We start from the raw sequence: 14,267 nt of genomic DNA, 5'->3' as shown, positions 1-14,267 counted from the left end.
TCAGAGGCGGTCTCGCGCCAAACCCTATTAGGATCTACCACTGAGGTCTCGGAATCGGCTTCGTCATTCCCACTAGCCAGCTGAGATTGCTGAATCGCGACCTCCAATCTCTGCGTATAATCCTCCTGTGTTACACACGTTGTAATTAGGATAACAGTTAATTGACTTTAAACTAAATAAATTTGAAACTTAGAATTAATTGAAACTCACATAATGAGCCACAGATTGTTTGTCAGTAAATCTCTCCTTGTTGGATTTTAAGGTATGGGTATACTTGAAGGTCTCCGCCAGTATCACCTCACGGTCCAACGACTTAGACTACACATATTCAAATCAACCAATAAAATAAATCAACATATAACTAATTCAAGTAACTATTAACAAGCATTACCAAACTACTTATCAGTCTGCTCTTCGTCTTTATGAAGGTTGCTGACCTACCCATATACTTCGACGACCTCGGCAAAGCCTTGTTAGCGACATTCATTAGACAGAAATGCTTGAACCCTTTATCATTTCTAAAATCAACCTCCAGTTCCTTCTTGATAGATGGACAGATCCAGGTCGTTAGGTGGTCGTGCCCCTGACGAACGTCACTTGTAAAACCCGCAAAATTAGTAAATAATTAGCTAATAAATTAATTATTAATCAGGAAAATTAGAAAACAGAATTTTATAGGTTGATGAGATAGAGTTAATTAAAATAAAAATTTTGACACTAATTTTAAAAAATTTGGCCCAAAATTGAGCCAAACTGAACGAACCAAACCCAAAACAGGCTCAAAGGCCCATCCAACGCATTAAATGAGCCTTAGCTCATTTCTTCCTCATGCATGCTGAAACGCTGAACAAGTTCAGCCAAAAGGGGAAGAACATCTTCCAAACTCAAACCCTCACTTAGATATTCAAATCCAAATAACTTTTGATCCGGAGCTCTGATCACCGTACCGTTTGCGGCCACGCAACCAGCGTGATGAGCTCTACAAAGTCCAATCCTTGATTAGGTATGGAATCCACTTTTCAATTTCAGTTCTCTCCTCCCCAAATTTCAAAATTCAATGTGTAATTATGTTGAATTTTGTTTGATTTTGGTGTTTAGGCTCGAATTAACTTGCGGGTATTGTCGGATTTAGCTCACTTGAGCTGTGGGTAAGATAAGCACCCTCAAACTCTCGATATATATATTGAATTAGGAGCTTTATATTGATTTTTGGTGGTAATTATGACAATAGATTGAAATTGATTGTTGGATGAAGCTAGTTTGAGAAATTGGAAGCTAGAGGGCTAACCTTGGAGGCTGGATTTTGCTTGGTGAGGAGATGGGATTTCATAGCTTGAGGTGCGATATATAAGTGAGGTGTTCTGAGTTTATGGAGAAATCAGCCCAGGTATGGTTTTGGTTTCTCGTAACTAAAATATAATGTATCGTGAAAACTTAGGATAGTTAACCGTAAGATAGGATTGAAATATTGTTGTGGTTGATTATTGTGATGGATTGATATGCATAAGGATTTGAGAGTTTGAGGTTGTTGTTGGTGCCATATTGGTTGTGGTGTTGGTATTGTGTTTGATAGAGATAATTGATGATGTATATGATAATGATAATGATGATGATGATGTATATTGAACTTGAATGGTTGGATATGATAATGATGATGTATATTGTTGTATGTTGTATTGAATTGAATGTGGAATGGCTGAATTAGTTGTCATTTGGCATGATAAAGTTGATGGTGTTGATGATGTATATATATATATGTGTGTGTGTGTGTGTGTGTGTGTGTGTGTGTGTGTGTATGTGTGTGTGAGTTATTGATATGGATTATGTTGTTGTTGGAAATGAATTATTGTGTAGGAGTGTTTATATTTGTAAAATTGGGGTCATATAGAATAAAATTGGTGTGTTGAGGAATGTTTGGACTTGGTTTGATATGGTTTGGTAAGTTTCAAAAAGGGTTGGAATTGAAATGTTGTGAAAATTGAGTTTTAGAATTCTTATGAAATTTTGTGAAAAGTTTATTTTGACCGAATTTCGGTGAGCTATAACTCGGCTTCCGAACTCCCGATTTTTGTCAAATCTATCTTGAATGAATATTCGGTTTGAGAAGCTTATGCCGTTCAAAGAACAGGTGAAAAATATTTTAAAACGAAAAAGTTATGTGCGTCGAAAGTTTGGTATGTAAAACTGAAATTTTACAGCATTCAAAATCTTTGCCAACTCTGCATAACTCGCGTACGCGAGCCTTACATGTGGCGTGGGCATTTGGTTCGGTTACACTAGATGGTGATAACAACGAACTTGACGTGACAATATTTTGTGGGGTTCGTGGTGGTTTACCGTCCACATGTGTTTTAAATGACAATGCTTTGTGGGGTTCGTGGTGGTTTACCGCCCATGTGTGTGTTGTTTTTCCAATTGAAGATCTTACGAGATTCGTGGTGGTGTATCGCTTGCCAGGTGGGGTTCGTGGTGATGTACTGTCCACCAATTTTCAAGAGGACAATATCTGGGTTAGCTGCCGGATGTGTCGGTTTCTGGCAAAGAAACCGACACGTGAGCTCACGGCCAGTAGGAAAGGCATGCATCGTATGCATTTGAGTGACTTATTTGGTTTTGCATTCTTGGGTTTTCATAATTGATATTCATGCTTAACTGTTATATGTTCTATTTGCTGTAACTGTAAACTAGTTATGTTTTCTTGTATGCATTGTTTGTCTGTGCATCAGTGTTTCGGAGGATTGGAGGAAAGGCGATGAACTTGGGGGTTAAGTTAGAAATTGAGATAGAATTTAAAATCCTTAGATACCTTACCCTATTTATGATTTTCAATGTTAGTTCTAAGTTTGAATCTGTTGTCGGAAGTTCTAGGATTGCCTTCGACTTTCCTGGGACATTATATGTTAGTTATGTGGGCACTATTACTATGTTGAGAATCTTCGGTTCTCATCCCATATATATTTTGTGGTTTTTAAATGCAGGACGTGAGGCACCTTGCTAAGGCATACTGGAAGCTTTCTGCAAGCAAAGAACTCTACCCGTTTGGAGTTTCATTTTGGTTTAGATGCATATGTACATAGTTATATATCTCCACTGTATATATATCATGTTATGTCCCTCTTAGAGGTTGAATTGGAGAAACAGGTTCTGCAAATAGTATTTTGGGTATTTGGGTTTCACATGTACGTATGTATGTATGTATATATGCTCTGGCCGGTCTTAACTTCGTGAGCTGAATCAGAAGCTTTGTTATCTGTATCTTGAAACTCTTCTTTTATGTATTTATGTTTTGCTTTATTTTTACCCTATCCGGTTTACGTTTATTGCTTATGTGAGTGATGCGCTTTTCTGTATAATGCTTTTGTTTAACTTTCCTTCCAAGGCTCCTAAATATAAACCCTTTTAAACTATATATATATCTTTTAGAGGTTGTAGCGCCTCGCCACCTTTGTTTTACATCCTAGGTGTAAAGCTCTGTGTGGTAGGGTGTTACATTGCTCATCATCTGTTGAAGTCTTTTAGCTGCCCGGTGGTCGTAGATCTTCCTGAACATGACATTATGTTGTATATCTCATATGAATTTTAACTGTAGAAAGTGATTCAACAACATTAGTTAGTCGAAATAAAATACAGTTGATTCAACAATATTGGGTTCTTACCGCCCACTTTTGAAACTACCCTTCTCTGGTCTCAGTAGGAATCTTCGTGTAGCTCGATCATGGGTGGTCGTACATAGACTTAATTACCTCGGAGATCTCCTGTGTACATGCATTGTTATTTGGTACAAATCTATCAATGTAAAACTTAAGATTAACAAACACATAGAAATACATAAACCTTAATAAATTCAAAATAGATTACGGATAAAGACATTAAAATAGTAAGTACTCACACCTGCATGCCATCAAGTCAAAATTCTCAGCCGGATGACAGGCGGTGGTGGAGGGAGAATCCTGCTGGGACGCATTAGAGGAATCACCCATCGCAGACTTTGTCGCTGGATCGTCATAGCAGAAGAAGGCACATAGTTCGGATTTGGGACCATGATGAACTGCTGGTCCGCTGGACCTGCCTGTGACATCACAGGGGTTGACGGGGTAGTCAGGGTAGAGGGCGATGACTGAGCAGTCCTTGGGGATTCGATGGAAACCTTCTCTCTACCATGACCATGAGACCCACTCGATCTACTTCTGCTACCTGTCGTCATGTCTGCAAAGAGAATATATTATTACCACTATTCAACATATATACTACACAAATCATTCAACATTTAGATTATTTCAAAACAATTGACGTAACCTCCCCAAAAATTAGACATATATCCACATTTATGGTTTTCACAAATCCAACCAACCTCAATCCACAGTATCAGTCAAAACACAATTAAATTCACAATATTTCTAACAGAATATATTAACTTATTTTTCGTACTTGAATTCATACTCTATATATATATATATATATATATATATATATATATATATATATATAGTGTTGTACATATAATATTACAATGTCAAACACAACAATTTATTCAATTCAATTAAAGAGTTTAAATTATTAACAATTGAAAAATTTTAAATAATAAAAATCTAATTGAAAAATTAGGTCAAAATGTAAATATTTTCAAACTAGTTAACCTTTAAGAAATAAGCCTATACTTCAAGAGTAAATAGTAGACATCATTATACTATACACATAAAATATGTTTATATAAACCTGCCCCAAGAAAAACAAAATTATCTAGTTAGCAAGGTTAATTAGTTCTTGAGATTGAATAAGAAGTAAAAAGAGACTCAACTTACAAATTTTATAAGCTTTAGAATTAACTATTGCTACTATTAAATACTGCATATATAGCTAACTATATTATATCAACTTAAGGCTTATAACATTTTTTTGGTATATTTTCTACTTCAAATTTCAAGTATTTTTCACTTCTTCCTAAATTCTAAATTAACATATAACTAATTCCTAATTCCTAAATTAACTTCATCCTAAATCCTAAATTAACTTTAATCCTAAACCCTAAATTAGTATATAATAATTAAATTCTAAATCCTGAATTAATATATAACTAATTCCTAAATCCTAAATTAACTTCATCCTAGATCTTAAATTAGAATATGATAACTAAATCATAAATCCTAAATTAACTTAACCCTAAACCCTAAATTAGCATATAATAATCAAACCTTAAATCCTAAATTAACATATAATTAAATCCTAAATTAACTTAAACAAGAAAAAAGAAGGACCATGGAACCTAAGGGACGAACAGAGGATAAAGAACAGAGAGAAAGTGGGAGTGACGTCGGTGCTGGACAGCGACAGTGGTGGTGCTGAACAGCGACGGCGGCAGATGAATAGAGAGAAATAGGGAGTCGCTGCTGACAAAGGGGATAAGAGGGATGGGCTGGTTTCAGTGAGGGGGAGAGGAGGCGGCGAAAGGAGGGGCAAGCAGCGACAGGGTTGACGGAGGGGCAAGGAGAGGAGGCGGTTAGAGAGAGAAAAGGAGAAGAGAGGTTAGCGAGAGAGAGGAAATTTTGAAATGAAGATGGAGAGGGTTCACGCATTGAATTTTAGGGCTCATTACAGCAGATAAATCCGACGGTAACTCATTGCGACGAAACATCATAGCGTTGAGAATGGATGGAGGCTGACGAACTGCAACGGAGCACACGCGGCTGCTGGATGGCATGGGGCTTCGACGAACGACAGCAGAGAGGACTGTGACGGAGAGAGGAGAATGGAGCCTGAGATTGCGTGAGTGAGAGAGGAGTTTATGACTATGTGCGCTGCATGAGTGCAGGAGAGAGAGAGAGAGAGAGAGAGAGAGAGAGAGAGAGAGAGAGAGAGAGAGAGAGAGAGAGAGAGAGAGAGGTGTATGACAATTTAGGGTTTATGAACATTAATACATAATAGGGTAGAAACTAGGTACGCTTTTAAAAAGTCACCAAAACAAAAAAAATAGTCATGCTTCAAAAGCGTGCCGATTGATACTTGTAGGGCACGCTTTTGAAGTGTGGCAATAAAAAGCCTAGCGACAGAATTTTAAAAATGTCATCGTAACATAACTCTATTGGCACCTTTAAAAGCGTACATGTTTCTCTTTATGGCCACGCTTTTGAAGCGTGGCAAGAAAAAATTGTGCCTAAATCTCTAATCAATCGCCACCCTTATAAAAGCGTGGCCATTGACCGCTTTCGGCACGCTTTTGAAGCGTGAGAAGAAAAAACATGGCCAAATCTCTAATCAATCGTGTAACAACCCAGACCACTCGCTAGCACGATATTGTCCGCTTTGGCATACAAGGCCTCACGGTTTTGCCTTTGACGATAGGGATGATGGGCGAAACCCCCCACACTCACTCGTCAAAACGTGTCATGCTAGGGAGAGGTATCCACACTCTTATAAGGCATGCTTTGTTTCCCTCCCCAACCGATGTGGGACCTTACAATCCACCCCTCTAAGGGAGCCAACGCCCTCGTTAGCACATCGATCTGGACTCCGGTTATGACCATCTGTAACAGCCCAGACCACCCTCATAAAAGCGTGGCTATTAACTCTTTTTGGCCACGCTTTTGAAGCGTAGCAAGAAAAAAGCATGGCGACCAGCCTTTTTTCTTGTAGTGATAATTTGTGTCATTTTTGCAAGCAATGATTGCGAAAATAAAAAATATTGTTAGCTCCATTTTTGTAAGTATAGAGTGCAACAATGTGAAAGAAACTTCGATCTTTTTTCACTAGCAAAAAGAGTGAAAATGAGAATTTTTTTAGTATTATTTGGGAGAATAAGGTAAATCCGCTTTCACATGTATTAACCTGAAAAATTTGATTATGTTCCTACATAAGTCCAAAAATGCTAGAAATCCAAAATTAAACTGTAGAGAGTGATAGGCTATTAGGCTAATCAAGACCACTTTATTCGACCTAATCCAATCGACTGAATAGGTCATGTAGGTCAACCGGGTCGTTGCACCTGGAATGGTTATGAAACAGGGTTCTATAATACAATATCTAACCCGACTTTTGAGGGAGTTCATTATTTTGGTTACTCAACATGCAGATGGATAACAACTTCACTTTACAGTAACTACCCACACAATCAGGAAATAACTGTCTATTATCAATAGAAAAAAATTCTCATATGTGATTAAGTCATCTACTCCAAATAATTATCATTTTTATTGATAATCTACCTAAAATATCTAATTTTGACATTGTAGTCTCTTGCAAGTACCTCCAATTTTCATTTAAAAATAAAAATAAGAGCAATAAAATTTTTTTTTGGAGCGTTTAGTTCAGACTTTAAACCTAATTCATCATCTTCATTTTAAGTAACACTTCAAAATAGATTAATTTCATAAATTTTCTTATTTTAAGATAAAATAATAAATAAAGTACTTTTTATTTAAATAAAAATCCGTTAATATAGTCCTTGCATTTTTTTAGACAGTGATGTGCCTTTATATATATATATATATAAAAGATGGTTAAAGATGGCTAAAGGTTGACTAACGAATAATAAGATGACAAGTGGGGAGAGCTTTAAAAGTCAAATATATAAAGTTGAATAGAACTGATTATTACCACAAGGACAAATATGTAAAAGAGGCATAAAAAATTATTGTGTTGGTGAAGGCGGACAAACGTGGACCAAAAATTCTAAGTTCCAAAAGTAGATTGGGTAGAAAAATTTTTATTGCAAAAAGAATGAAAAAAAAAACTTGTCTTTCTGATAATATGTTGGGTTGGGTAATTTGGATAATAAAAGAGAATAAATAAATAATAAGCAACTATTTTTAGTAGGTCTACAAAACAAATAAAATGAATATAATTTTATTAAAAGCCGTCTAAAAATATATAAGTTCAAGTTAAATATAAAAGATAATAACTAATATTTATTATAATAATTCTATATAAATAATAAAGTCTAAATTATATATGTATGATATAAAATAAGTGAATTATGTTAATTTTAGTATTTAAAATAATTTATCCGATAATATAATAAATTAATATTAATTTAATAATTTAAGTATTTAATTAAAGATGAAAGTGTAAAATTAATTTTCCTTCCTTTATTACTTTTGTAAACTAAGAAATTGATGAATTTCTAAAGATCTGGATAGTAAATCTTTCATTTAAAATTCATTAAGAATATAAATGCGAAAAATTTATTTGTGTAATAAAATAAAACTTTTAAAATTTATTTTTATATTTTCCATTGAAATTCAATCATCTTTTTATTTCTTAAATTTTGGTATATCTATTTTCAGAGACGGTCCTAGGTGTAAGGATATAGGAGCAAGCGCCTCTACTATAATTTGAAATTTTTTTGAGTAGTGCATGATAGCAATATTTATTTGTTTTTATTAAATTATTGATTTTAACCCCACAATAATATTTTACTCAACTTTTGAAATTTGATGTTCAATTTGAAACTTTTATATTAGATGTGTTATAATGATCAATTCTCAAATTTAAATGAGATTAGTATTCTTTTTTAGAAATCGACTTAAAAAAATATTATTTATCTATTGATGTTTTTTTTTAAGTTAGTTTTAGTTTTTTTTATGACAACTACATTAATTGAAAGAATTTTTTAAACTATTAATATTATCAAGACTTAATTGTATGGGATGTGAATTTTTAACTAATCATTTAGTGATATGTGTAAAAAAAATATTTCAATTATATTATTAAAAAAAATTATTCAACATTTCTAAAATATGAAACTTAAAAGAAAAATAGATTTCTAAATTATATGTTATTATTTAAATTAATGTTTTAATATTTTAATTTGATAATTAGACATTTTGAAGATTAATCTTATTTTATAATAACAAAATATAATTAAAAATAAATTAAATAACACATACATTTATACAAATATATAATAAATAATTTAGCAGCTAATTTTTTATGTACACATAATATTTTTTATAAAAATTATTATCGTATTATATATATTCTGCCCCACTATCAAAAGTTTATAAATTCATCGTTGTCTGTTTTTAATTGTGTGATATAAAATATTTTGTAAAACAAAAAATATCTTATTCCCCATATAATATATACATTAAATATCAAAGTTAGCATAATTCACCTATTTTAATTTATGTCATACATTTATAATTTAGACGTTTTTATTTACATAGAATTATTATAATAAATATTAGTCACCATCTGTTGTATTTATCTGTAACCCAATTTGAGACGGTTTTTGGTAAAGTTATATTCATTTTAATTTTTTTTTATAAAAAACCTATTAAAAATAGCAAATTGAAAGTAGCATTGCTTATTATTCATTTATTCCTTTCCATTGTTCAAACTACTCAACCCAATATATATACCATTAGCATCGACGAAGTTAAAAAAAAAACCAAATTTTTTTCATTTTTTTGCAATAAAAATTTACATGCTCAATTTATCTTTGGATCTTAGAGTTTTTGGTCCATGTTTATCACAGCCCACACGAAAACAATAATTTTTTCTTTTACATATTTGTTCTCCTAGTAATAATGAGTTCTTATCTCACTTTACATATTTGACTTTAAAGCTCTCCATCACGTGTATCTTACTATTCACCAATCAACCTTTAGCCACCTTTAGTCACCAAAATTCAAGCCACCATAGACATCACCATATATATATAGAAAAAAGTTGGGTGAAAAACAAAAATTGCACACTTTATGATAGAAAAAAAATTTTAAAATATCATGTACAATACACATTTTTCTCAAATTAATCACGATTTTTATTTTTTATCAAGCATCTCTCTTCAACAAAATAATTCTCATATATATTGAACAATTTAAAAGACAACAAAAAATTAAAAACCATTTAAAATTATTTTTTTAATTAATGTTTTATTATCTTTTTAACATTATCCTATATTAAATGGAATTGAAGGTAAATTGTAAGTTTGTAGCTTATTTAATGGGTTAAGTACGATTTTGGTCCCTAAGGTAGGAGTTAAAAAATTTTTTCGTCCCAACTTTTTTTTGCTTATAAAATCGTTTCTAAGGTTTAACTTAATTTTAAAATCGTTCTTTTTACTAAATTTTTTATTTTTATTACCAAATTATCTCTAAATAAAAAAATATAAAATAAAAAAAGAAAACAAGGAAAGGGGAAACTCGGGAAAGGGAATCACGTTTGTGGGGTGTGGGGGGGGGGGGTTTGTTTCCAGAGAAGAAGAGGGGAGGGGAAAGGGGTACTGGGGAAGGGAATCGCCGCCGCCGCCTGCTTCCTTGCCGCAGCCGCCGCTGCTCCTCACCACCAGATCTCGCCGTTTTCTTTCTTCTTCAGCACAGACTCACACTAACGGCAAGAGAGGAGAGAGCAGAGGAAGAGAGAAAGAGAAGAGGAGAGGAACAGAAGAGAGGAACGGAGGCACTGAGCTGAGGGAGACCACGTCCAGCTCGCCACGCTCTGCCGTCGTCCTCAACGCGAACCGCCGTCGTCGGTCGCCATCGAGCCATGTCCCGTCGTTGTTGCTGGAGTGAGGTCACATCGATGCCAGCAGATCCGCAAGGTTGGACGGTCGTCGATGTTCCTCGCCGGTCACCGCTGCTCCTTGTCCTCTTTGTCCATTGTTGTTGTTGTTGTTGTTTTTCTGATTATCCATTGTTGTTCTTCTTCTTCTGATGCTGGTTGTTGTTGTTGTTTCATTGTTGCTTCTGCTTTTTGCTTCTGTCTGCTTCTGTTTCCATTGTTATTGATTCTACTTCATTGTTGATTCTACTTCTACTTGCTTTTGTACATTGTTGTTGTTTCATGGGTTTTTTACTTAAATAAATTGTTTGCATTTCAAAATTACCTGATTCCCTTAAAACAGATTTTGCAACGTGATTATCCTTTTTGTATTATTATATAAATCGTCCTAGGGTGCAAAGGGTTATATAAAACATGAATCATCTCACCCTAGGACGATTAATGCATGAACTTGTGAGGCAAAGTAAGAGTAAATCGTGGCAGGGCTTCTTGGGTTAGAAGTAGAGCATAAATCGTCCCAGGGTAGTAGGTTTTACGTGTTAATGGGCTAAACCAAACTGGGCTGCCACGATTTATGTGTTATTGAGACCCTCAGGAGCCTGGGACGATTTATGTGTTACTTTGTAACACTCAAAGGGCTGGGACGATTTATGCCCAAGTTATAACCCTAAGGACTCAAGTCAACGGGTTAACGGTTCAACCGGAAATTCACCGGTTGAACCAATTGACCTGGTGCAATATAATTAAAAAATAAAATATATTAAAAATTTTCAAATTTAAAATTTAAATACATATTTTCACTAATAATCCAACTTCATCTTTTTTAAAAAAATTTGAAACTCAAGCAGTTCGGTCGAACCGGTCTTATCGAGTGATATCAGTTTAAACCATTTCATTCCGGGTTTGACCATACCCAACCGGTTCGTTTCCTCATCCGGTCAGATCATCAGATTGGACCGGCTCAGAACCCCATTGCCCGGTTTTTCTCTCGAACCGGTTCGGTTCGGTCCAGTCCGGTCCGAACTCAATAGTAAAATCAGCAAATTTCATGGGATTCTACCGTCAGAACCATCACCCTATCATGAGCGAATTCCATAATCTATTAAGAACACTGATTTCTAACATCTTATACTAAACCAAAAACTAACTAAATCACTGTACATGGTATCCGACAACGTCTTAATAAAAAAATATTCTAAGATGCATATTCACCCTATACAATATCATCCAACATACTATATCATCCAAAATTTAAAAACATTAGAAAATTTAAAATCTTACCTCTTGATCGATAAATCCGGCAACATGCGCAATGCCATTTAAGCGGCTGGTCCCACCCCCGAAAACAGTTCTCCCTCCAAACTTCCTCTCCGGTCAAATATGGTGGCTCCAAGACCTCCCTCCAATCTGATGATCTGACCAGATGAGGGAACGAACCGGTTGGGTATGGTCAAACCCGGAATGAAATGGTTTAAACTGATATCACTCGATAAGACCGGTTCGACCGAACTGCTTGAGTTTCAAATTTTTTTAAAAAAGATGAAGTTGGATTATTAGTGAAAATATGTATTTAAATTTTAAATTTGAAAATTTTTAATATATTTTATTTTTTAATTATATTGCACCAGGTCAATCGGTTCAACCGGTGAATTTCCGATTGAACCGTTAACTCGTTGACTTGAGTCCTTAGGGTTATAACTTGGGCATAAATCGTCCCAGCCCTTTGAGTGTTACAAAGTAACACATAAATCGTCCCAGGCTCCTGAGGGTCTCAATAACACATAAATCGTGGCAGCCCAGTTTGGTTTAGCCCATTAACACGTAAAACCTACTACCCTGGGACGATTTATGCTCTACTTCTAACCCAAGAAGCCCTGCCACGATTTACTCTTACTTTGCCTTACAAGTTCATGCATTAATCGTCCTAGGGTGAGATGATTCATGTTTTATATAACCCTTTGCACCCTAGGACGATTTATATAATAATACAAAAAGGATAATCACGTTGCAGAATCTGTTTCAGGGGAATCAGGTAATTTTGAAATGCAAACAATTTATTTAAGTAAAAAACCCTTGTTTCATTGTTGCTTCCATTGTTATTGTTGTTGTTGTTTTTTTGCTTTATTGTTGTTCATTGTTGTTAATTCTGTTTTTACTTTTTGTTTTTGTTTCTGTTTCTGCCTTTGCTTGTGCCTCTGCGTCTGTGCTTCTAGTTTGATTTTGGAGAAATATAAGGAAGAGTATTTTCGCCTGAAGGACGATTTTCAAACTAAGTTAAACCTTAGGAACGATTTTATAAGCAAAAATTGATTGAAAACGAAAAAATTTTTCAACCTCTACCTTAAAAACTAAAATTGTACTTAACCCTTTATTTAATTTAGCCTCACAAAAATGACAAAATTGTTACATGCTTTTAGAATATTCAAATTCCATTACTACAATAATTAATGCTCTGCTTCATAAATATAGAAGCTTGGAAAAAGATGATTAGAGGACGGTGGTGGCATACTGGGATTGGAGACTTTGTTTGACTTTGACCGAACTTATTGGGCATACAGCGATGGAACCATTTTTATTGCCATAATTTTTTTATTGGAATTCCTTTCTTTGGAAACAAGTCTTCCATTTTTCGCAAGACCCGCTTAAAATGATGCTACTAATGCAAGTAAAGCTAATGTAACAATAATATTTATATTATTTGTAGAGGTGTAGCCAACTCTCCATAAAATAATTGTATTATTTTCTAAGGTAAAAGAGTTTTCGACCAATTTGAAATACTATTTTTATTTTTGATTCTGTAGAAAGCTAGTCATTTACTCTCTTCAGTTTATATAAATTGTCATTTTAAGGATTTAGTTTTGTTTTAAATTAATTACCATTTTAACCAATTTAATATTAAAAATATAAATTAAACATTTTTGTTTGGATAAATTTTTGTTCTTTTAGAGAATTTTAAAAAAATTAAAACAGTATAAGTGGAACATAAATAGAATTAGTGTATGGTATAATAATATTTTTGTAGAATTAAGCATTTTTTAATAAATTTATGATTTTGTTGGTAAAATAGTTCTTTTAAACAATAATTAGCTACCAAGATTATAATTAAAAATTTGAGTTGTAACTACAAATAAAAAAAAATTGTTAATTAATTATTGTTTGAAAATTATTAGTTTCAACTTTATTTAATTTATGAAAGACTTAATTTTTAATGTATATATTAAAAATTTTGTTAGAAGAACGAAAGAATTAATTTGTCTAAGAAGGAGAATTATATAAATTTTATAATAAAAATTTAAGACATGGACAAATTTTTTTAGGGAAAAAAAAAACCTGTGTGATATATAATTAAAAATTCTACGGTGGATGCAGCTGGTCACTTTGACCACCATCGATGTTTTTTCTCATAAATTGTTACAAATATATAAATATCATAGCTATCGTACAATTAACAAATAATGCAAATATAAAAAAAAAATTTCTTTTGACTTATTTGATGTGGTATTTTTTTTGTCTTATATTTTATGAATTAGTAGATTAAAGAGATAAATTTTAGTAACGGAAATTTTTCACCTGTGCGTTATACGAGTCTTCTGCTAGTTTTAACTTACATACAGAGTGAAAGTATAATATATATATTTCTTTCTCAATCTGTAACCCGTTTTAATTAATCATAAAATTTATCTATTGTAAAGTACCAAAAATAAATAAATAAATTCTCTCAATTTTTTATTTGTTTGAGAAGATAGAAGGTAATTTTTTATTATTAA

Source organism: Arachis hypogaea, chromosome 15 (assembly GCF_003086295.3).
Source record: "Arachis hypogaea cultivar Tifrunner chromosome 15, arahy.Tifrunner.gnm2.J5K5, whole genome shotgun sequence".
Lineage (NCBI taxonomy): Eukaryota > Viridiplantae > Streptophyta > Magnoliopsida > Fabales > Fabaceae > Arachis > Arachis hypogaea.
This window is presented reverse-complemented; position numbering follows the sequence as displayed.